Raw genomic sequence first — 23,986 nt, 5'->3', positions numbered from 1 at the left:
GTAAATAGAAAATGAATTTTTAAAAAAAATCACACCTGCTACAAATAAAACAATAAAAAACAGTAGGAGTAAACTAATGAATTACGTTCTATTTCCTCGGAGGAAATCTCTACTAGAATACTACAAGACATTATTGAAATAAATTAAATAAATGGAAGGATATATGGTGTTCTTGGATTAGAAGATTCACTAGTATAAGGATAATCTTTTTTAAACTGATATCGTTTCAGTGCAATTCTAATAAAAAGATTAGTAAACTTTTTGTTTTTTAATTCCGGTGGAATTTGTCAAGTATATTCTAAAATGCATGTGTAAATGCAAATGACCAAGTCAAAACAAACTAAAAGAAAATTTCTAGAGTTTACTACTAGATATAAAGCTGCAGTAATTAAAATACTCTAATATTGATTCAGCTCTATATACACACAATCTCCTGATAAATGACAAAGGTGTCACTGCCTTGTGAAGAAAGATATTCTTTTTAAATAGATGGGGCACTTCATTGCCCATATTTTTAAAAAAAGTGAATCTTATCCCCTTCCCCACCTCTATATTACACAAGTATAAATTCTTGTTAGATTGAAAGCAAATGTGAAAGTTAAAAAATAAAGTTCCTAGAAGACAACATATGTCTTTGTCCATTGGGGCTGCTATAACAAAATATCACAGATCGGGTGGCTTACAAGCAATAGGAATTTACTGCTCACAGTTCTGGAGTTTGGAAGTCCAAGATCAGGGTGCCAACTTCGTCAGATTTTGGTAATGGCCCTCTTCCAGGTTGTACTTTTTACTGCATTCTCACACAGTGGAAGAGGCTAAGGAACTCTGTGGGGTCTCTTTCATGAGGGCTCTACTCTACTGACTTAGGCATCTCCAAATGTCCCAACTTCTAATACTATCATGTTGGGCATCAGGATTTCAACACATGAATTTGGGAGGACAAAAATATCTAGGCCATACCAACATACAGTAACATATCTATGACTGTGGTACAGGTGACACTTTGTTCTATGGGACAGAAAAACTACTGACTATATAAAAGACAAGTATTGATCAGATGATTACAACAAAAATGAGAGATTCTATTTATTAAAATACACCATACACAAACTCAAAATTTGACAAATTCAGAAATGGGAAAGGATATTGTTTAAGTATACGCACAAACACATAAAAGCAAAGGACTCATACGGAGAATATATAAAGCATTCCTATAAATCAAGCATAAAAGGCTACCCAATCGAAAACAGTAACAATGTTTATTTAGCCAGGCACTCTCAAAAAGTCACATCCACTTCGTCATTTACAAATGTGACACACCTATAAATATATTTGGATGAAATGACATGATAGCTGGGATTTGCTTCAAAATCGCCCAGCACAGTAAGGGCCCGTAGCATGAAAACAAAAATGGGACAGGAGTGGCAATGCTTGATAACTACTGCAGCTGTTTGATGGGGATATGAGAGCCTTAGAGCTAGTGTTGTGTCTTAACATGTTCCAGGATAAATATTCAAAAAGAAAAAGAAAAACTGTAGGTAAGAAAAGTCAGGATGTATCATGGTTCTGAATAGTGGCCAAGTATGCCATAGAAGCTTTGCTATATTCGCGTATAGAAGCACTAGGACCCACAGAGGTCATACAGTGAAAAGGTGAAATTATTTTTGAATCCTAAACTCCCATTTAGCTTTTCAATAAATTCCAATATTGGATGTTATGTGAGGCTGTCTCTTCTTTGCAAACTTAAAGATTTTCATATATTGAATAAATTCATTGAGAACTATTTGCTCATTCATTTAGCAAGTATTTATTTAGTATTTGTATGCTGGGAGAAAATATGAAATATTTGCATAACATGGTTTTATTCTCTAGGTTCTTTTAAGACATGAGCTATCAAAGTAACAAGTTGTGTGTGTGTGTGTGCGCGCGTGTGTGTGTATAGAGCAAACGTACTGACTTTCTCAGTGATTTAATTTTTTACTCTCACTTATGATCATTGTGAACATGTGTATATATATATAGGAGCTAAAGGGACAAATCAGCTATGTTCATTCAACTAAAATAATTGAAACAAAAACAGAGTTTTCTGGAGCTACTACATTCTCTCAAGAAGACCCTAGTGCAATTAACCAAACTGTATTGATTTATAATGGCAGTTTCATTTTTAAAAATAAAAAATAGGAAAAGTATTTCATTTTATACTAATTGCATTAAAATAAAACATATGGTAATAGACAATATAAAGGTAAAATTTTATATAAATTCTTCTTCATCCTCTCCTTTTACAGGTATGTAAATTCCAAGAGTCTGTATCCTATAAAATTTTATATCCCTCCAAATGTTGCATACAGTAAGCACTTAGTAAACAGCTTACTTAAAATGAAGATATATATTTGTATATTATTTGAAAAACAGTGTACTATTATTTCAAGTAATTTATATTTAAGCATTTTCTGAGATCTGAAAGTAAAATTATAGTATTTTTTGATATTCTCTCTGTATAAAATATAACTGAAATGAATATTAATTACTTGCAAAACTCATATTGTACAATTACAGTAACAGAAATAATTTTATATTTCAAAATCCATTATTAAATGTAAGGGTTTTTTTGTTCATACTCATTTCCTAAAATTTTTCAATTTGAAATTGGAATACACTATTAATTTCAGATTCAGTGTTTTGCCTATCTCAAAGTTTATGTGTTCCTCTTTATCAAGTTGTTTGAAAATTTGCAAGTGTCAGCTGATTGAATGCTAAAGAAAACTGGAGTACAATTGAATTGTGTGCCGTTGATGAAATTCACTTTAATTTGTATCCATAATCTAATTTGAGTATTATCCAATTTTAGAAGGCTCATTTCTAGGAAGCCAGAAATTAAAATTCCCAGGAGTATAGTACTATTTAGGTCAAATCCAGGTTCCAAACTTAATGATTTGATTTACTTATCCCTTACCTTGTTAGATTACAGGTACAAGAAATTATGTCTTCTAATATAGTTATATGAGCATTGCAATAGTCAGGAAAAACAGAAGACTTGTCTCCCCAAAATGTCTGCATTCTCATCCTTGGTACCATTTAGATGTTATGTTACATTGCAAGAGGGAGTTAAGGTTGCAGATAAAATTCAAGTTTCTAATCAGGTGACTTTAAATTGGGAGATTTTTCTCAATTATCTGGGAAAGTCCAATATAATCACGAGGGACATTAAAGGATAGAGGCAGGAGGAGAAGTCCTTTTAGAGTAATGAAACATGAAAAGACTCGATTGGACATTCGCCATATAGATAAGGAAGATCCATCTGGATTCTGTTTCTGCTTATGGTACTCTTGGTAGGTCAGTTATCAAAGACTCTGCCAAGCTAGCTGCATATGCACACATTCTTGGGAGACCAGAGGAAAATTTCTAGAGAGGAAATTGCTTTGGACTGAATTGTGCCGCACCCCAAATTCTAGAAACTTTAACCTCCAATGAGACTGCATTTGGAGTAAGAAAGTGGTTACAGTTAAGTAAGGTCATATGGGTGGGGCTCTAATATGATCAGTGCCCTAATAAGGGACAACGAAGAGCTCACTCTCTATGATGTAAGGACACAGTAGGAGAGAGGCTGTCTTCACATCAGGAAGACAGCTCTCAAGATGCCTGGGTGGCTCAGCGGTTGAGTGTCTGCCTTTGGCTCAGGCCGTGACCCTAGTTCAGGGATCAAGTCCCACATGGGGCTCCCTGCATGAAGCCTTCTTCTCCCTCTCCCTCTGTCTCTGTCTCTCATTAATGAATAAAATCTTTAAAATATTTTTTTTTTAAAGGAAGACAGCTAGCTCTCTTTAGGACCCAAATATGCTGGGATGCTGATGTCAGACTTCTGGCCTCCGGAACGGGAAGAAAATAAATTTCTATTTTTTAAGCCACCCTGTCTATGGTTACTTTGTTATGCTAGCCCATGCAGACTAATACAGAAACATATTGAGTTAGATGAGGACAAGACAGATTTTTTTATTGCAAAATTCTTAAAGATTTGAATTCTTGAATTTTAGGGTGGCTAGTGACTGTGGTTCTCTCACTCCTTGAAGGCTGGATTGACCTCAGGCCTTAGTTTCTTCTAGCTCCAGCTCATGTAATTGTGGGTCAGTCCTCCTCTGCCACAGGGATTGTTAAGGTGTCGTTCATAATGTCCATCTCTACCTTTCCGCTCTCTTTTACCCTGTGTTTCCCTGACCTCCTTGAAGTTGCTTCAAGAGTCAAGCTTTCATAGTACTTTCCCTGTTTCTTCTCAGAAGTACGTTACCATTACTGGCATGTCTTACATGGGTCCAAAACTACTAACAAGGACAGAAAACAAATGGTAAAAGAGCTTAGAGCAGAATAAACAGAAATCATTGCATCCCACATTCTAGTCCGTGGTATTCTAAGTGGCTGCATTCACTTTAAATGTGTATGGTTCACAGGGGCTGTGGCTGAGAATAGATATAGACATAAATACAGAGAAAGAGAAAGAAAGAAATAGACTTTTTATTATTATTTTTTTTTAGAAATAGACTTTTTAAAAGACATTTCAATGATTCATAAAATAATGAATTGTTCCATATGGAAGGTTATTAAATGAGAATAGTACTTAAAAATGACTTTGATTTTTCCTGTGTGTCTTTTGGATTTATTAGTATTTCTTTTTATATCAAGTTTCTTTTATATCAAGAAACTAGATCCACTAAGCACCTGGGTGACTCAGTGGGTTAAAGTACCTGCCTTTGGCTCAGGTCTTGATTCCAGGGTCCTAGGATTGAGACCTGCTGGGTTCCCTGCTGAGTGGGGAGTCTGCTTCTCCCTCTGCCCCTCCCCTTCATTCATGATTGTTCTCTCTCTCTCTCTCTGAAATAAATAAATAAAAATCTTAAAAAAGAGAAACTAGATCCACAAAAAACTCCTTGCTAAATTCTCATGAAAAAATATACTATGTTTTTTATGACTCAAATCTTATTCTTTTATTAATTCATTGGTTACTCCCTTTAACAGTATTGATGGGTTTATTAACAATCATAGGCAAAGAAACACAGTGCGTGGCATGTGATGGGGTGTGGCATCCATTGGGGCAGATGAGGAGTGGCTCCTCTTCCTTGATCACTCACAGCAAATGAGAAGAAGCCCAGTTCTTTGTCCACAGACAACAACTATCACTAAAGCACAGTGGGCAAATGTGTGTATTCTGTACACTATACATCTTATTTTGTCTCCTGGTTCTAGTTTTAATCTCATGGAGTAACACCTCTGTGTCATCTATTGTATAACAGTAGTAGTGAAAGAAAGAAGGAGCCTTTTTCTCATTACATAAAATCTAGGGAAGAAAATCTTTGGAAGTGGACTAAGAGAAGTTTGTGCTCTCCTGGAAGATATAAAAGAAAACTATGAGTGTTAAAATCCCTGAATCTTTTTATAACCATTATGTTGTTAATTACCACAGATTTTATTAAATGATAAAAGACGGGCTCCACTTGCCCTTTGCTGAAGATTATCCAGCCACACAGAGAAATCAAATTAGAAATTTGGTATCCTTAAATCTGTAGACCTTTCCTGTGTGTGCTGAGAGTTTAGAACCCGTCATCATCTTAGGACTTGCCACTGTATAATGACTGGAAGTGACTCTAGGGAAGAGTATGAAATGAATGAGATAGAGAAGGTACGCTGTTCCACCCCTTTTTCATCCCCAAATCTTAGCACCATCATACGCCGATATACTCATTTCCACCAAAACAATGTGAAGAAAGGTCTGTCTTTACCTTATCCAATCAGAGCCACTACCTCAGTAAGTTAGAGAAAGCAGCAATTAAGACAACTAATACTTTCACTACCCAACTGTCATATCATTGTTCAGGATCAATGACCAGGATCTCTGCCTCCTGGGACGTCTGGGGAGATGCTGGCCAGGTGACAACTGTAACTGCAACATCAACTATACACACACACACACACACACACACACACACACCCTATTGCACTTTAATCTAAGCTGCTTCCAAAAACTTCCTATCACTGTCTTGCTTTGCAATTGCAATAAAACAGACTAGGAATGAATGAGTTCTGGCCAGAATACAGAATAAAAGATTTAAAAAATCACAGAAGGAAATATATTCTCCGTACTCAGGTAACACCCAGGCAAGAGGAAGTGACTTCAAAGAGACGTCTCTTAGTGTATGCCCTGTGTTTACTTCAGGCTGCAAGCCCCCAACACATGCTTTCTTGCCCCACTGGACTTTATTCATAAAACATAAATTCAAAGATAACTTTATTAACAATTCCAAGTTAGAAACTTCAAAGCATCATGCCCCAACCACAAGCCCTACTGAATCTGGCACCCTGTGGTGACTCACTGAAGTAAGTTTCTAGACGCAAGATGGAACTGTTCCCAAGTAGGGTGCCACACTGGCACGCTGGAACTTCGATAGCTTTTGTGACACTGTAAATGCTCCCTTTGACCAGAATGGCAATCTGGTCATCTACTCAGCCAATCCCCCAAAGCCAAGCCAGCTCTGTGCTCCATACTTACTTCTTTGTTCCCTATTCAATACCCTCTAAAAGCTTCTCACCTTCTGCCCTGTTTTGCAATTTTCTTGACTGCTTTGTGAAGTTTTAAATAAAGTTTGTTTGTATAACCTAAATTGCCTTCTTTAATTATTTTTTTAGCAGACTACACTGGTCACATACCCATAAAGCCAGAACTAGATGGATGGCATCTAGATAGAGAAAGGAGGAGATGTGTGAGTAAAATGAGTATCTGCTAAAGAATTCCAACTTGCTTTCCGCACAAGGAAATGTTATTTATCACATGTTTTGAAATAGGAAGATTTTATCCATCATTGTCCCCAAAGATCTTTTCTTTTCTAGACAGAATGCCCAGGAAATTATCAGTATTGCTAAAACTCAAATAAACCATCAAAACCAAAACAAAAGCAGTAATAAATATTATGAAAGTCACATTATAAAACAGCAGTATTTAGAGACTCTTATAACATAGAAGGTAATTCTGAGAACCATCTTGATGTTCATGACTCAACTGCTCAACGTCTCTACCTTTAAGAATTTATTCTTCACCAGCGTGAGAGCAGAGGACTGTAATTTATAAGTATATGTAACTATGTCCTACAGGCCAAATTGCCATTACAACACATGAAAAGTTGAAATCCAAGAGTGAAGCATCGCCTGGGACTGTGGACTTTGAAACCCAAACATAGCCAGGCTTTGGGAAATAGTCTCACAGTTTGTGCTTATTTCTTATTAAGCAGCTGTTTTTCAGGAAGCAGCAAAAAAACACATGTTGTTTTGTTCTATTTTTCTAAAGGAAATAAGGGAGTTCCCAGATTCTAAGTAGTATGCTTGTATTCCTAATCATGCACAAAAGTCTCAGAAAAGGTGATTGTTAAACCAACTAGTTGTTTTGTTTTTAGAAGCCTTCAGGAAAATGCAGCATTATTCCTAACACTTTCCACTAAAGCAGCAGCAACTTCCATAGAAACTTGCCTGTACAAAGCTCTTGTTTCACAGCAGAGAGACCGGTGGAGAGAAAGCTCAAGTATGAGAAAGGTGAGGGTAAATTCAAAATCACAAGAGTCCATGGGAGCGACACAGTGGCCAAAGAACACAAAAACCACATAGTGAGCTTTTGACACCCTGAGAGTGACTCAGGAGTTCTTTATTATTCAAACAACAACAAAAAAAGATTATTTTTCCCTGACAAAGATTAGTATAGGCCATTGAACAAGAAGGAGCTCTTGGGACCACAATGTGCTAGGTCTTGGTTCTCACAGAAGTTTTCTTTCCTCTAATGAATGCCCAGTGTTAATGATTTGCAGAGCTATCTGTAATCCCCATGAAGGATACTCCAGATGGAGCCACTCTGTCCTCGTCATCTCTCTGCACTCTCTTATGTTAGCAGCGGGGAGACCCTCAAAACTGGAGATTTGCAAGTGTAAAGAAAAAGACACAATTTATTATTCAGCCGGATGGATGTTGCCCATATGTCCATGTGTGACAACAGTGTTCTCTTTTCCTACATATGACTTTAAAAGGGATAAATTAAAACTGCAGCCTTGAGTAGGTATGGGGCACATGAATGCCCTCTTGATGTTTAATTGCAGGGGAAGTGATCCCTGGAAATGAGCCAAGGTATCTTGTAAATCCAACAGCCTTCATTTAGTGCTGCCTCTGCCTCACTGACACCGAGGTGCTATGATCTTATTCACTGCCCCATACCAAAAAGCTGTGTGCAATTTTCTGCTCTGTCTGGTAAGGATGATTTAGCCATTGTTATGTTTAGGTCATAGTTAATTTAATCACTCCTAATGTTAATGCACTGTAATGCATATGTTAATACTCATAGCATGCTGCTTAGGGGACCTTTGGGTTCTTTAGTGTCAGCCCATTTCACTGGCATGGACCAGGTTCAGGAAGTTTCTTTCACAAAAGCATTTTGCACTCATTAATTCTTACAATGCTCTTGAGTATGAGGCAGATTATACTCAAAGCTGTAGCAGCAGTACTAGAAGAAATAGTATTTTCTGGTACTTTCCTACATGCATAGCCTTCTTTGACATTCTTTGCCAAAAAAAGATTCAGTTACCAGCTAGGCATCACACTTTTATTACCTACGGCCTGTAGCTGGTGGAAGTCTGGTGTTAGAATCCTGCTGTGCCTGACATGGTGCTCAGGGAAACGATCCCTTCCCTGATACACTTGCAAACATCTATTATAACCTATCTGGAAGGACCACAATCACCCAGACATTACCTCTGACCACAGCATTGCCAATAAATATTTATTTACAGTCCTTAGGAAAATTTTTGGTTTATTTCAGGTATTATCAATGAATCAGGGACTCCTACTATAATATTATATCTAAAAGTTACTCTAGAGATCATCTCATTCAACACACCTGAATGTCAAAGAAGATAGGTCATTTCCCCAAGAGCATTCAGCTAATTAGTGTCAGAGATGGTAGTAAGGTGGATTTCCAGAATCTCTGTCCCTTCACTCCAGCTCTCCTGTCAAAGCCTTGACTGAACTCTGTGGAAGCTTTAGATCCTAGGATCAATGTACTTGGTCTCTTAGGGCAGTGCTAAATGACCACCCATCATTTGACGAGAGAATATTGAGCACTTACCAAGCGCTGGACACTGGACTTAAGAGTGGGGATACAGTTATAAAAGCCATATTGAGTCACTATGTTCAGAGAAATCTCTATTTTAGGCCATATTTCTGGCACCCAACCTGCCGTCTGATATTTTTCAGATAGGTCTGGAAAAACTCCTCTTATTTTGTTGGGTAAAATTAGAAGATAGAAAGTAATGTCCATTTTCAATGGGGCTGACACCTGCAAGTAGGACTTAAACACTTTAGAATATAACCTATGAAATAGGTAAATATGCAGCTGGGATGATAACCATAAGCAACTGCTTTTATATAAATAATGAAATTAAGGCCAAAGTGTCTTTTTATTAGCTATAAACTGGGGGGGGGGGAGGGAAAGTGCATTTAGTAGGTACGTAGAATAGAAGAAGAGCACAATGGAAGTGACATATTGGAATTAATCATTTCTTCTCTAATTTATTAGAACTGCTTCCTGTGGGAGATGAGATTTCAAGAACTGTTTGAGTGATGAAGAAAAGGGAATTTGTCAGGGAGAATCAGAAGTTTTGTGAGAGAAAGCAATTTGCTCAAGGTCACTTAACTAGCCAGTGTCAGAGTACGGAATTAAACACACTGAAAAGAAATGAATGTTTCTATAGTGAGTCTCTTATAAGAACACCTTCAAGCTGATGTCAAGAATTTCCTCCAGGAGGTAGATGAGAATTATAGTAACCTTCGTGAAATTACACATTGTGTCTCGGAGAAAAGGGGCTCTGAGATTTTTTGACTGAGAAATCTGGGTTCCAAGGGCAGATCTAAACTTCCCTTCCATATTACCCAGGAAGATGCTTTTCAAATTTGTATTGAACCTAAGCAAGACAAAAAACACCCCTCTGAAAAAGATGAAAAGTTACTTCACTTAACCTTTCTTCATCTGACAAATTTAATCCCCATTTTCCTCTTGAAAATAAGAGTAATAAATGAATGTAAACATTCATGACAGTATGTCTGTCAAGAATCTCTCCCAACTAATTAACCTGAGTAAGAATGGAGCAAGGCAAGCAACTTGGCTGATCACATAAATGCCAAGTCAGAGAGAAATTTCTTTCAATTAGTCGTATCATCTGGACCTGAAAGTACCTTCCTTATGATCTCCACACTTCCCAGCCCTGACTACTCTGTTCCTTGCTTGTTCTTCATAGTAAGCATCCCTATTTGAAGTTATATTACTTTTTTCCAGATTCTCTTTCCCCTCACTGGAGTGAAAGCTCTATGAAGGCAGAGTCCTTAGTTCACTGCTGCAGCCACAGCACTTAGAATAGGACCTAGTACATAACTAACATTCAATAACTATTTGTTAAATAAATGTCTAAGAAATGTCATGAAATACTCAAAGTAATTGTTTTTGTTTTTCCAAATGACAGCAAAACACTCAGAGAGTGAAATTATTGAATAAAAACAAAGGGTAAAGAAAAGTCATTTTCCATGATACAATGTTTCTCTATTTTTAAATAGTGTATTTTATACATTGGGACAGTATCTTCTAGTGCAATGTCTAGGATTTCGCCTATATATACATGGGAGCTTCATCTGAGACACGAAAAGCCTAGAGATCATGCATTAAAAATGATCAATGGAAATAAGAATACATTTTTTTAAATGTACATCTTATCTCAGAATCAAAGAAGTCCAGATAAGAAATAATACGGTTTCTTAAAAGATAGTATGACTATAGGAATGGTCACAGATCTTAAGAATCTGTTACATCTGGGATTTGGATCTTAGATCTGCTATTCACTGAGCCTGTGACCTTGGGGGAACATAGCCACAGTGAGATTTCATTTCTCTCTCAGTTAATTGGATAAAATAACATTCACCTTACACTAATGTTGTTAATATTATAATAATACAAATTATCAGAATGCTGTTTATATACTACTGATGTTATATAATGTCATCATCGTCACCTTAGTAAGTCATGTAGCTAAAGCCTGAGGCACAGTAAAGTTAACCAATTCTTGTTCCTGCCCAGTCCACCTTGCACCATCCACTGTCTATTTCCCCAACATCTTTTTCCACCCAACCCGCACTGCCCATAGTGCCAAGTGCATGGCATGTTTAAGGTATCAGTGGATTTAGATGTATTTCCAAGTTTAGTAATAAGTGGATTGGGGAAGATGGGTGTTAAACCACTCAATCAGCTGTGGATCATAAAGCATCTTATCTGCATGTTTTCGGATCTTGTAAGCTTTCTAAGATGCATCTTAGTGACTTGCATGCACACTCTATTTCTCCTGCAAGATTGTATGTGCCTCAAAGGTAGGAGGTGAATGTTTATCATCATTGTGTGCCTCACAGAATCTTAGTATCCTTCACATTGGTAGTGCTTAAAAGCACTGTTTAATGATTAAACATGAATTTGATGAGGATCTCAGACAAATTTTTGCCTTCACCATATATAATATGTGCATTTAATCATTATACAGCTGTACAAATTAAAGTTATAATTTTTAAGCCTTATCCTAATACTGTACTATTGTTCTGCAAATTAATTTTCAGTGAAAATTCAAGTTTTTGTGATTTATCTTAGTACCTTTTTACTAATGAAGTTAAGCAACATTTCTTAGAGTATTTTGTTTCCTAGCCTATGAATGTGTATTTATAATCTTTAGTGTTTTGTATGCTAAATTGTTTATTTGAAAGAAATTGGTACTTTTGTTGTTGTTATATGTTCTGAACACTTCCAGCCAATAGCTTGTCATTTCATTTTGTTTAATGTAATTTTTTAAGAGAAATTTTTTATTTTAATGCCACCAAATTTGAAAGTTTTAAAATTTATGTTTATTTATTTTTAAAATAGATATATCCAAAGTTGGCTGGACGCCTTAAAAATAGCCTCCTATATTTTCCCTATCATGCTGAAGCATAACTTTTACTTTAGGATTTTACTCTACCAAGATAGATTTTTTTTAATTATATGGTGTGAGGTAGAGATTTGTTTGTTTTTTTCCAATTTGGATAACTAACTCCCAATAGCAGTTTCTAAGTGATCCATCTTTTCCTTATAGATTTACAATAACACTGCTGAGGCATTTGAAGTGTTCATATGCATGCAGGGCTCTATTTGGATCTATTGGTTTTTCTCTTCTTGTGATAATTCCATTGACTTAATTACCAAAGATTTACTTTAAACACTGATACCTGGTAAGGTGAGTCCCTCTCAATGACTTCATGTTCTGGTTTGTTTTGCTTTGTATCGTCTATTCTCAGTGCATAATACTTGATGATTTTGGAAAACTCAATCATATTGAAAGAGTACTTATGGTTTTATCTACTTTTTAAAATTCTATCATTTCTAGGTGTTTGTATTGAGGCTTCTGAGGTGATTTTGACAGATGCTAATGCATCTTTACTGCATTTCTCTTGGATTACTTTATCTGCCTACCAGAACAGGCAACATAATTTGTGGGGCCCAACATAAAATGAAAATGTGATGCCCCTTAATTGAAAGTTATTAAGAATGTCAAGATGGTAAAAAAACAGAGCATTGAACGAAGCACTCTAACCTTTCTAAACATGTAGGTGTCATTCCCATGGAGCCAGTTCTACTGTCCAGTCACATGCTTGAGTCAACTGCTACATGCTTTTGACTCATTCCTCATGATCTCCCCTTCAGCCAGTTTAATGCCTGTTTCTGGAGGTTCCATGTAAGTCCACAGCCCTTGCCAGTCCTATGATTCTCTTCTAAATTCCTTCACAATTTCATACTTGGTGTCCCCACAGTTATAACTAGGGCTTCATAGTGCCTGGGAGAGCTCAGTTATCAGATCTGCCATATACATCTCTTGGTTGTAGTAATGTTGGCAAATTTAATAAATATTTATACCTCATAACTTTGTATCTGGTATAATCAAGAAGAAGGCATGACACATATAATTAGAAAGATAAGTCTAACACAACTGGCAAAACAGAAAAAAAAATAGAAGATAATATAAGATAGGAGAGCCCGTAATATTAAGAAAAACGCAGCTGGGTTCACATATCAGTTCTATTACCTCTTAGCTGCAAGTTACTTAACCTATCCGAGCTTCAGCTTCCTCTTTTTCAAAAATGGGGATAAAAATACTGCTTACCTCAGAGTGCTATGTGTAAATTAGATACAAAGTCTGTAAAGCACTTGGTGGAATTACTAAAGAATCATATATAATCAGGACTCTTTATTGTAGTTATTAAATTATGAAATTGTCTTACATAAGTGAAATGTTTATGGGAGTTCAGAAAAGAAAGTGTTGTTTAAGCAATAAGGGAAGGGTTCATGCAGTATACAAGACAACTAGGTCTTCTCCCCATCTCCACCATGATCCCACTTTTTTTTTTAAGATTTTATTTATCCATTCATGAGAATACACAGAGAGGAGAGAGAGAGAGAGAGAGAGAGAGAGAGAAAGAGAGAGAGAGAGAGAGGCAGAGACACAGGCAGAGGGAGAAGCAGGCTCCATGCAGGGAACCTGACGTGGGACTCAATCCCGGGTCTCCAGGATCACACCCTAGGCTGAAGGCGGTACTAAATTGCTGAGCCACCTGGACTGCCCAGATCCCACTTGTTTAAGTAAACACCACTATTCCCTCAAATTTTCACAATAACCTTCTAACAGGCACCACTGTTTCTTACTCTTCACTCTTTAGAAACCATTCTTCACAGAGTAGCCAGTGTAATAGTTTTAAAACATATAACATTTCCCACCCTTCCACCACTTACGAGCATTCCAGTAGTATTCCAGGACACCTGTAAGTCACAATCCTTACCATGGCTTAGAAGTTCCTACATGATCTACTACTCTTGCTTACCTCTCAGAATTTTTCTTCTACTGCTTTCCATTCTACTGAATGACTTCCTAATATTTTAAGTTTCACTGGCCATCTTTCTGTCCCTTGGGTAATTAAACTTGGTTCCTGACTCAGGCCTTCATGCTCAAAGTTCTTTCTGGCTAGAAAGTTCTCATCCCAGATCTCCATATGGCCAGCCCCTTCCCAATGCCAAGGTTTTAACCCAAATGTGACCTTTCTAGGAAAGTTCTTTCATCATTTTAAATTTTGCTCAATTCACTTACCATCTATTTTATCTTAAGCATTTTTTTTTTCATAGCACTATCTGAAATTGTATTAATTTGTGAGTTCATTACAGGTTTCCACCCACTAGAACCAAAGTTCTTTTAGAGGGAAAGCCATGCTTGTTTTGTCTAGGTTTCTATTTCCTGTGGTTAGTTGCTAGATTAATAAATATGTATTGAGTGAATTAATAAATTCTAGAGGTTTAAGAGGGGGAGGGAATGGGGATAGTCTGGAGCTTTCCAGAGGAACAATATAATACACAGGACAGTGGAGATGAACGTGGCATGCAAAAAGTGTGAGAAGACTTTAAGTGTGAGAGCTTTAATGTTGAAGCCATCGCTTTTGCAATTATACAGTGAATTCCTTCAAGCCAGGGAATTGGTGACCCCAGATCCCAGTGCAGTGTGTAACTTATATTAGGTTTTCAATAAATGGTTGTTGAAATGAATTAGTTGATTTCTCTTAAATAGTGCACAAATACATTTATAGTTCCAGTCTTAAGCGCAGGAAAGACTTTCTTTTTTCCTTTATTAGAAAAAACTCTTTTGTATTAGTTATCAGCAATGAATTGTGAGGAAAAGCAGGTCACATAGGTGCTGTAGTATGAACAAACATAGGTTTTATTTAATCACTAAGATGGCATCTAACAAATTTATCAGTTGAGGTTTATGATGGTGGTTGGGGTAGAGATTCACTTAACTGCATATATTTGAAGGTGACCTGTGAATTCATTTTACATCAAAGCTTAAAAGGATGACTTTCTGGGCAGATTGTTTAGGAGACGAAAGGAACTTCTGCCCTCAGCTGAATATGTCACTAGTACAGCTGGAATGCAGTGCTACCACCCTCAGGAAGTGAGTCAGTCCTTGCAATTGCCTGACCCTGAACGTTCAAAGGCACCCAAAAGTTTCCTTGGCATTTCAGTGGCAGGGACATTTGATCAAAATGTATTTATGTCCAACACGAAACTTAGTATGTGAAGTTATTCTCACTTCCTCTAAGTGACTATAAAAGGTCTGGATGAAGAGTTGGAAGTAGAAAGAAAAAGAGAAATGACTTATTGTTTGCAAAGAGGAAAACAACAGGTGCCAGCATATTAAACAGAAGTTTAATGCAGATCACAAGGACTCATGGAGAAGTAGGTGATGTGAATTTGACTGCCCACGTAGTCTTGAATCTCATTGAAAACTGTGATAGATTCATTTATCTTTCCCCTCCAAAACACATAGCAGATATTACTTTAGAAAGTAAGTATAGACAGGTGCTCAATTCAGAAAAATGGGTCATGGATTGACTCTATACTCACTTTGCTGATCTCTTTTGCCAGCTTTTGGTCTCATGTTAAACAAAGATTAATTGACTACTCCTCTGTTCAAGATATAAGGTTAAATCCCTGGTCTCAAAGACTTTAATATATGGTAGGAAAAGTCTTGTAAGTATAGCAGCAGCTAAAATACATATGAAGAATAAGGGCCATAGGAAAAAAAGAAAGAGCAGATATAGGCCACCTAAATAGTATCACAAAGTAAAATTTGTGTGTCACTGTTTAAGTTGATAGATGAGTCTCAGGAGAAGTGAACAATGAAAATCTAAATAAAAAGATCCTCTTGTGGGTTTTAGGATTGAGAAACATTTTAAAATAGGGGAAATGGAAACAAGTAATGAAGGAGCCTGACTACAGGTATCGAGGTGGTGGCAGGGGGGCATGTGATAAGAAACACCAAATGGTGGGGATCCCTGGGTGGCGCAGCGGTTTGGCGCCTGCCTTTGGCCCAGGGCGCGATCCTGGAGACCCGGGATTGAATCCCACATTGGGCTCCTGGTGCATGGAGCCTGCTTCTCCCTCTGCCTATGTCTCTGCCTCTCTCTCTCTCTCTGTGACTATCATTAATAAAAAATTAAAAAAAAAAAAAAAGAAACACCAAATGGCCCCTTTAGGACTTAGGTAAATGAGCCACATTGGGCCCACAGACCATTCTTAAATAGAATCTAACTGATTGCAAAGACAGTATGTGTGGCTGAACTAGGTTTGAATCTGTATACACTTTTCAAATCAGAATTTAGGGGGAAATGATGCAAACATCATTCTTTTCATTTGAGAAATAGAAATTAATTTAAGGATAGGGATAGGGTTAAATGTGATAATGTCAGAAACATAAGCACTCAGAAAAGGGTAGCTCTTAGCCTATATTGCATACCATCTGGCTATGCATATTCTCACCAAGTAAAGGAAACACCAAAGCTGTTTACCTTGATATTTTGAATTATAAATCTAGAAGACCTGAAATAGCATAGTAGCTACATCCACAAGAAACAAAAATGCCAGAGGTGGTAGAAAATCAATAGCAATGGAAGCAAGGTCAAATAAGGTGATGAAAGGCAGTTTCATTTGTCAGCTAGGCAAATAGCTTCATATTTCATGTGGGCTAATTATGGTGCTTGTGGATAAGTAGGATGTACAAGAAACAATTTCCAAATAGTCTTTCTTTGTTTAAGTGATAAAAAACTAAGCTACTTTAAAAGGGAGGAGGAGTCCTGAGAAGCAAAATGTCCATTTTCATTCTGGATTAATGATTACTATCCAAGTGTGAAATTAGATAAATACACATTCCTTCATGCCGAGCAAAAATTTGAAGTGTCCAGGGATTTCTGACAGTGTCACACAGTGTCTCTGTTTTTTCTTTCTGCTTATTTCTCACAATTTGCAGAATGGTGTCAAAATGTTTGTCACTATGATAGAGCAAAAGAGAGAAAAGAGAAACAAGAGGGCAGCCCGGGTGGCTCAGCAGTTTAGCACCGCCTTCAGCCCAGGTGTGATCCTGGAGACCGGGGATCGAGTCCCACATCAGGGTCCCAGCATGAAGCCTGCTTCTCCCTCTGCCTGTGTCTCTGCCCCCGCCCCCCTCTGTGTGTCTCTTACGAATAAATAAATAAAATCTTAAAAAAAGAAAAGAAAAGAGAGACAAGAGGTTTTATCATTTGCCAAAAGCATACTGCAAATCACTTCCAAAGCTCTTTGGCTCCCTGATAAAGCAGATGAAAAGCAAAAATATGGTTCTGTGTAAAGTAAGGTAATCTTCTATTTTAGTGATTCTGGAAAAGATCTCACATAAGCCTCTCTTAAGAAAGAGGAGGTTGGGCAATTGGGTGGCTCAGCAGGTTAAGTGTCTGACTCTTGATTTTGGCTCAGGTCATGATATTTTCTAGAAGTAAAAGAGTCAATTTGCAAATTGAAAAAGCATATTATGCCTCAGAGAAGAATATTTAATGTAGAATGATGAGCACCAGTATAGGTCTTAGTAGAATTACTGGACTTTGAAGATATATAAAAAATAAAGAATTTTCTGAGCATCCATAACCAAGAAAGAAAAGAAAGGAAGGAAGCAAGGAGGGAAGGAAGGAAGACAGGAAAGAAGGAAGGAATAAAAGGAAGGAAGCAAGAAAGGAAGGAAGGAAAGAAGGAAGGAAGGAAGGAAGGAAGGAAGGAAGGAAGGAAGGAAGGAAGGAAGGAAGGAAGGAAGAGAGGGTATCCTTATACACTGATTCATCTTCTCCACTTTTTTCCAGCAACATTCAGGGGGAATTGCAGCAACTGATTTAAAAAAAAAAAATCTTAGGAACAGGATAAGCTCTCAAGAAACTTTTTAATAAAAACTATATTTGTTTCTGATAGAACAACAGGGTAATGAAGCCTGATTTTTTTTTTTTTTGCACATTTGCTATAATTTGTTCAGTCAAAGAACTTTTCACTAACTTCCTTCATGGTTTGATATGAATAAGAAAGTTCTGCCACATTGAAGATATTTTCAGAGCAGAGCAAGCAAACAATGACAATCATGCACCAGAAAGAGGCTCTGTTTTTCCTATGCAGGAGTTTTATGATGCTGCTAGACATTCTCCTCCCCACTGGGAGGGAGAAAGGTAGAGCAATCCCAGAATATGTAGTACATTTCATCAGGAAAAAATAAACTGTCTATATCAAGGGGGCTACGATTTGTTCTGGTGTGCACAACAATCTTCTGGTTCATATTACGCAGTGACATAAAATTCTCCATCCTCAATCTAGGTAAAGAGGGTGAAGTATCCCTAACCTGGCTACACAATCAGATCCTGTGAGATCTGCTGGAATTCAATAATAAACACTCACAGACCTTGTTGATTCAATATTCAATTTGACACATTTGGATAAAGCCAACATTGCCCAGCTGTTTCCCCAACAAGGTGGCTAGGGAAGCAAGATTGCATTGGAGAAGCCTCAACAAAGAGCTGACATTTCAGCAAATTTGAAGGGGCACATTAGATGACCCAGAAAATGCCATTCCAGCATTGCAAGAGCAGACGTCGCCAGGTCAGAGGGAATGGAGAGTACATAGGTACAACTAGCCTCCCCTGTTCTTCCAACAGGGAGCATACACTGGGAAGCTGTCCAACGTGTTTGAAAAGTTTGGTAAAGAGTCTTGATTTTTATAACTCACCATTTCAAAAAGTCAAAATGCACTGCTTACTGAATTTTCAACTTCCAAGCAGGAATTTTTTTTTTTGAGAGAAGGCTGTCAGCTCATGTATTGTATTTCAAAGGTCTCAGAAAATACATGTTTGTCTTGCCCTTAGGCCTCATTAGGACTGGTGTGAATGCCATAATTTTCATTTTTCTTACGGGAAATAGAAGGTGAGGAATAATAAGTAAAGTGACATTAAATATTTTCTGAGCTGCTATCAGATTATATTCTTGTTTTCACCCCTTGTCACTGACCTAACATACCCCTTAAATACAAATGCACATACTTATGCATATAATAATCATCTGAAGAGCAGCATTATTTAGATTTCACATTTCAAAAGCTCCTTCTGTCCCTCTGAATCAATTCTGACTAAAACACTTAGAGAAAGGAGAAGTCAGTGGCTCATTCAAAAATCAACCAGTAAGAAGTTGACTTATTTGACATCCCTAGAGGCAAACCTCCAGATAAAGAAAGTATCAGATAGCAATACTGGTAAGTGTTCCTCTCTCTTTTCTTGCTTCTCTCACGGTTGAGTGACAATATCAGTTCCCTGTTTAGAGGGCAGCAAAATAGGATGGTTCACAGCCCTTATTGCTCATGTCCTGCAGCAGAAAGAAAGTGAGGAGAAGCTGACAAAGATATCTCACCCTCAAACAGCCTTTATGCCAAACAGAAATCCTTTTAGCCACTGGGCTCCTATGATAACTATTATTTCCATTCTGTGGAAAAGAGTCAGCTAGCAGAGGAGTTGAATTACAGAATCGTATAATTGAATATATTTCAAAAACTCTGGCTACAGTCAGTTTAGCAACCAATATTTTAGCTTTGGACTTTTGGTGAGTCAAATTTTATTGAATATGGTCCTGCTCTTTCCTATCAGATATTTAAGAATTTATGTATTCATGTATTTATTTATTTATTTATTTATTTATTTATTTATTTGAGAGAGAGTGTCTGAGTTGGTGGTGGGAAGCAGAGGGAGAGGGGCAAGCAGACTTCACGCTGAGTCAAGCCCAACATAGAACTCAGTCTCATGACCCTGAGGTCAAGACTGGAGCCGAAATCAAGAGTCAGATGCTTAACAACTGAGTCACCAGGAGCTCCTTTTCTCTATTAGATTTTAATACCAACTAGTAAATACCATATGCAGAAATTATATATTTAACTGTTTGTCACCAGAAATCATTTACACAAGTGTCCACTCAGCCTAGAGAGAAAAATTGGGGCATATAAGATACTGCACTGCAGAACTATTCAACACAGAAACAGGAAATTGTTAACAATTTTTTTAAAAGATTTTATTTGAGAGAGAGGGAGATAGCAAGAGAGGGAGCACAAGCAGTGGGGAGAAGGAGAAGCAGGCTCCCTGCTGAGCAGGGAGTCCATGTGGGGTTCGTTCCCAAGACCGCAGGATCATGACCTGAGCCGAAAGCAGACACTTAACCGGCTGAGCCACCCAGGTGCCCCTTGTTAGCAAGTTTTAAAGGTGACTGTCACTTTTAAAAAACAGCTTTTATGCCACACTTAATTAAAGTGTTGCATTCATTTGGATATGCTGTTGGCAAATCATGCTGCAAGTACATATCTGTTTATGGCTCATCAGGTATCATTTTAAAGTACAGATAATGAAGGTTTTTCTTGTCAATGGACTAAATGACTAGCCAACTGGCCATTCTCCCAGTGTGATATAAACAGCTGTGAAACTCCACTGGCTGATGTTCTATAATTTTAAATGAATGTATAAATGCGTAAATGATAATTTCTGGTTTCTTTTATTTGGGTCAGCCCTCCTGATATCATTTTGGTTTGTTGGTGTCTGGCCAACCGTCTATCACTGGCAATACCTTGGTTATTAAAACATACCATATGCATCTACCAATCATCTATGTTTAAAAAAATATCAGTTATCTAGTCTACTAAAATCCAGAAATTATGTCACTTACTTCATAAATGTGTTCCCCAACTCAGCCTTCTGTGATGTTCTCATGGCTCACGTTTCCTTCCCATCTCCAAAAGGAAGAAATCCAGCTTGGATCCATTTTTCACTTCTTTCTAGCCCCAAATGAGTGTGTGTGTGTTAGTCTCTGAGTGAGTAAGTGAGTGAATGCATTGGGGTGAGTTCTACTGAAGATGAGAAATAAGGAGGGAAAGTATATCAACATTTCTCTCCTCAGAATAAAGCGTCTTAGATAAATAGGTTCAGCAGGTGTACCCCAAGGAAACACTTTTACTGCCCACAAATTAAAATATCATCAGTAAATAATAGTCTGGGTTTATAGAAGAATGCCTCGGGTTTAACAGGCATAGGAGTTACCTTGAGACTTGCTCAGTTCTGGTCCTCAGACCAGATTTTGAATAACAAGGTAACAGACCATATGTGTTCCTTAAAAAGGTGCAATTATTCTTATATATCAAAATTATGCAATCATCCTATTTTAGGGAGTCCCAAAGATGATTCTGTGTAATACTACTTAAGTTTGATTTTATAAAAAGGATTTGGCAGTCATGAAATTTCAGGAAATGATCACTATTTTTTCCTCCTGGAGATTTCAAATGTAATATTACCATACCAAAAGGTAGAAGAAATGCTACCATCAAAAAATTGCTTTACATTAATTTAATTCAATGTCTCCTGAACTTATTTCATAAACATTTTTAAGCATAACACCTATAAAGGGAAGAAGTAGTTTTCCATGGAATGCAATTTATAAATGCTGTTTAGAATATGCTATTCATGTTTGTATTATTTTGTTTTCAAATTCTCTAAATTATGAGGATTCAGGAGCAGGTACAGAACACACATAGGAAAAAAGATATAGGATTTGGAGATGCAGAGTTGTGCTTGAACTATACTTTGGGAACCAAAAAAGCAATGGTCCTTATGGTGGAGAGGAGTATGTGGAAGTGTGTGGAAACAGCCAGAAGAACCCACTAGGCTCAGGTATAGGATATTTGAATCTAGCCCTAGAAAAGAAGCATTTTAGCCAAGAATAAGGCTAGTGACCACAGTTTTTGTCTTCAGGGAAAGACCTCCACCAAAAAGTGATATTCTTTTTTTTAAGATTTTATTTGTTTATTTTAGAGAGAGAGCAAGAGCCAGCAAGAGTGAGGAGGGCTCAATCTCATGACTCTGAAATCATGGCCTGAGCTGAAACCAAGAGTTAGACATTTAAATGACTGAGCCACCCAGGTGCCCCCCAAAATGTCTGATGTTCTTGGTGACACTGGTAAGTAAGGTCTCAGAGCTGAATTGTGTGTGATTTAGAAAAAATAAAAATAAAATCATGAAATATCATGATTTGGGGGCATTAGAAATTTTAGATCTTATATTTATAATATCTAAAACATGTGTAAATGAAAGCCCTTATTAGATACAACACCAAAACAGCGCTAATTAAAATAGGGGCATAAAGGAACGGAAGAGAAAATAAACAATAGGACAGACACATAAAGCTGTAACATAAAAGAACAATTACAAATTGGCTGAGATCCAAAAAGGAGAGAAGAGAATAAAGGGTCTTGATGACAATTAGAGACACGACACAGGGTATGTGCCCTCCTGCTCCCTTCATACTCCTTAACACTTTCTTGTAAAAGGTCATCTTCAGGCTATTTTGATATGGTTATATATAATGTAGAACTACATTGAAAATAGGTTACGGGGCTTGATGTGGGGGACATAAAATTGACCACTTTCCCTTTACTTTTATGAACAGTCATAGTGTTGGACTATTTTTTGCTTGATGTAATTATTTCAGAGGAGCTGCAGATAAAATTTGTTCCCACATAATACTATTTAATGGTGGGACTAGCTACTTAGTTATTGCATATAAGTAAGTCAAACAGAGTGAGGTATTAAGAATTTTGTGACAATCTCATGTACTGTCATCCTTTAGAGAGGCTGTGGGGCTCCAGGAAGAGGGTCTTGGGGAATCCATGCTAAATGTTCTAAATTAAACAATTATTTAAAATTATTTAAAATTCAACAGAAGCATGTATTTAAACCATTTACTGGAAACTGGTCAAAAATGAAAGCACTGCAAACTTTATGGTTTCCTAGAGGCTATAATTTTTGGCTGCTCTTAGTGATATTTCAGAAAAACGCATATGGGTTAAGACCACCTTCCAGATGCCCTAATTTAAGTGCTATATTGTATGAAAGTATTAAATAAACTTTATTTAGCAATTTGTAGTTCTTTCATCTCAGCAATCTAAATTCACGAAACAATGTGACTGTGCATACATACTACTATATTAATATAACATTCACTAAAGTCTATGAGAAAGTTTACTTTATGATTAAATAGTGGGAAGTCAAAATTTGCAGGCTGCTATAAGATATTTAGGAATGTTTCATAATACTTTAAATTGCCATCAAATGCCCAGAAGTCAGAGAAATAAGACTAAAGAATTTGTTAAAGATTATTTTCTTAGTTTGGGAAAATTTCAGGGTATAAGTGTTAATTCACAGTATGGGTACACATAGTTAAAAAGATGTATGAAACTATTTGATAATATTTTGATCACACTGATCTGCAAGCGAACTTTATTTGATGTTTAAAAAAGGTGCAGTGGGAATGAGAGGTACAGGCTTGCGGTTATGGAGTAAGTCATGGGGATGAAAGGTACAAGATAGGGGATAGAATCAATGGTATTGTAACAACCTTGCATGGTGACAGATAGTAGCTACACTTGTGGTGAGCCTGCCATAAGGTATAGACTTACAGAATCACTATGTTGTACACCTGCAAGTAGTGTAAAATCGTGGGTCAACTATACTTTAATAATTTTAAAAACAATCGCATGTGTTCAACTAAGAGGCAGAGACTATGGGGCTAACAGGTTACCTACAACATGAATTTCTTTTCCTTCTAGATGTCCCAGAGTTTGAAGGGCAGCAGTCATTACCCCTGTAATAGAGGGCTCATGAATGAATGGGGGGTTTATAGGACCTTCTGTGTTATTTTCCTAGGGCTGCCATAACAAAATACCATAAACTACGTGGTCTAAATGACAGAAATTTATGTCTCACCGTTATAGAGGGTAGAAGACCAAGATCAAGGTGTCAACAAGGCCTCGCTCTCTCTGAAGGCATGAGGGAAGGATCTATTCCAAGTTGGATTCTGTTGTTTACAGTAGCATAACTCCAACATTCACATGGTATTCTCCCTGTGTGCACGTCTGTGTCCAAATTTCTCCTTTTCATAAGGATACATCATCTCAAATTAGGGGCCCACCTTACTCCACTATGACCTCAT

The 23,986-nt window shown here is 37.1% G+C and overlaps 1 long non-coding RNA gene across 16 annotated transcripts in view; it reads right to left on the bottom strand.

Moving 5' to 3' along the window:
- The window catches only part of LOC102155742, a 291,499-nt gene extending 267,568 nt beyond the window's left edge, over positions 1-23,931 (bottom strand). For 12 of the 16 annotated variants that reach the window (XR_005383271.1, XR_005383272.1, XR_005383273.1 and 9 more), the window contains exons 1-2: positions 23,761-23,931; positions 20,672-20,780 (exon numbers count right to left, since the gene is read on the bottom strand). This is a non-coding gene — a long non-coding RNA (uncharacterized LOC102155742). Of the gene's footprint in view, positions 1-4,042; positions 4,455-4,806; positions 4,867-16,086; positions 16,102-20,129; positions 20,149-20,671; positions 20,781-23,760 lie in introns of those variants that run through there. The other 4 variants (XR_005383286.1, XR_005383277.1, XR_005383278.1 and 1 more) reach the window with 4 other exon arrangements.
- Positions 23,932-23,986: the final 55 nt, after the last annotated feature.

Source organism: Canis lupus, chromosome 33 (assembly GCF_011100685.1).
Source record: "Canis lupus familiaris isolate Mischka breed German Shepherd chromosome 33, alternate assembly UU_Cfam_GSD_1.0, whole genome shotgun sequence".
Taxonomy (NCBI): Eukaryota; Metazoa; Chordata; class Mammalia; order Carnivora; family Canidae; genus Canis; species Canis lupus.
Note: the sequence above shows the minus strand (reverse complement) of the source record. Positions and strands in the feature narration are given on the sequence as shown.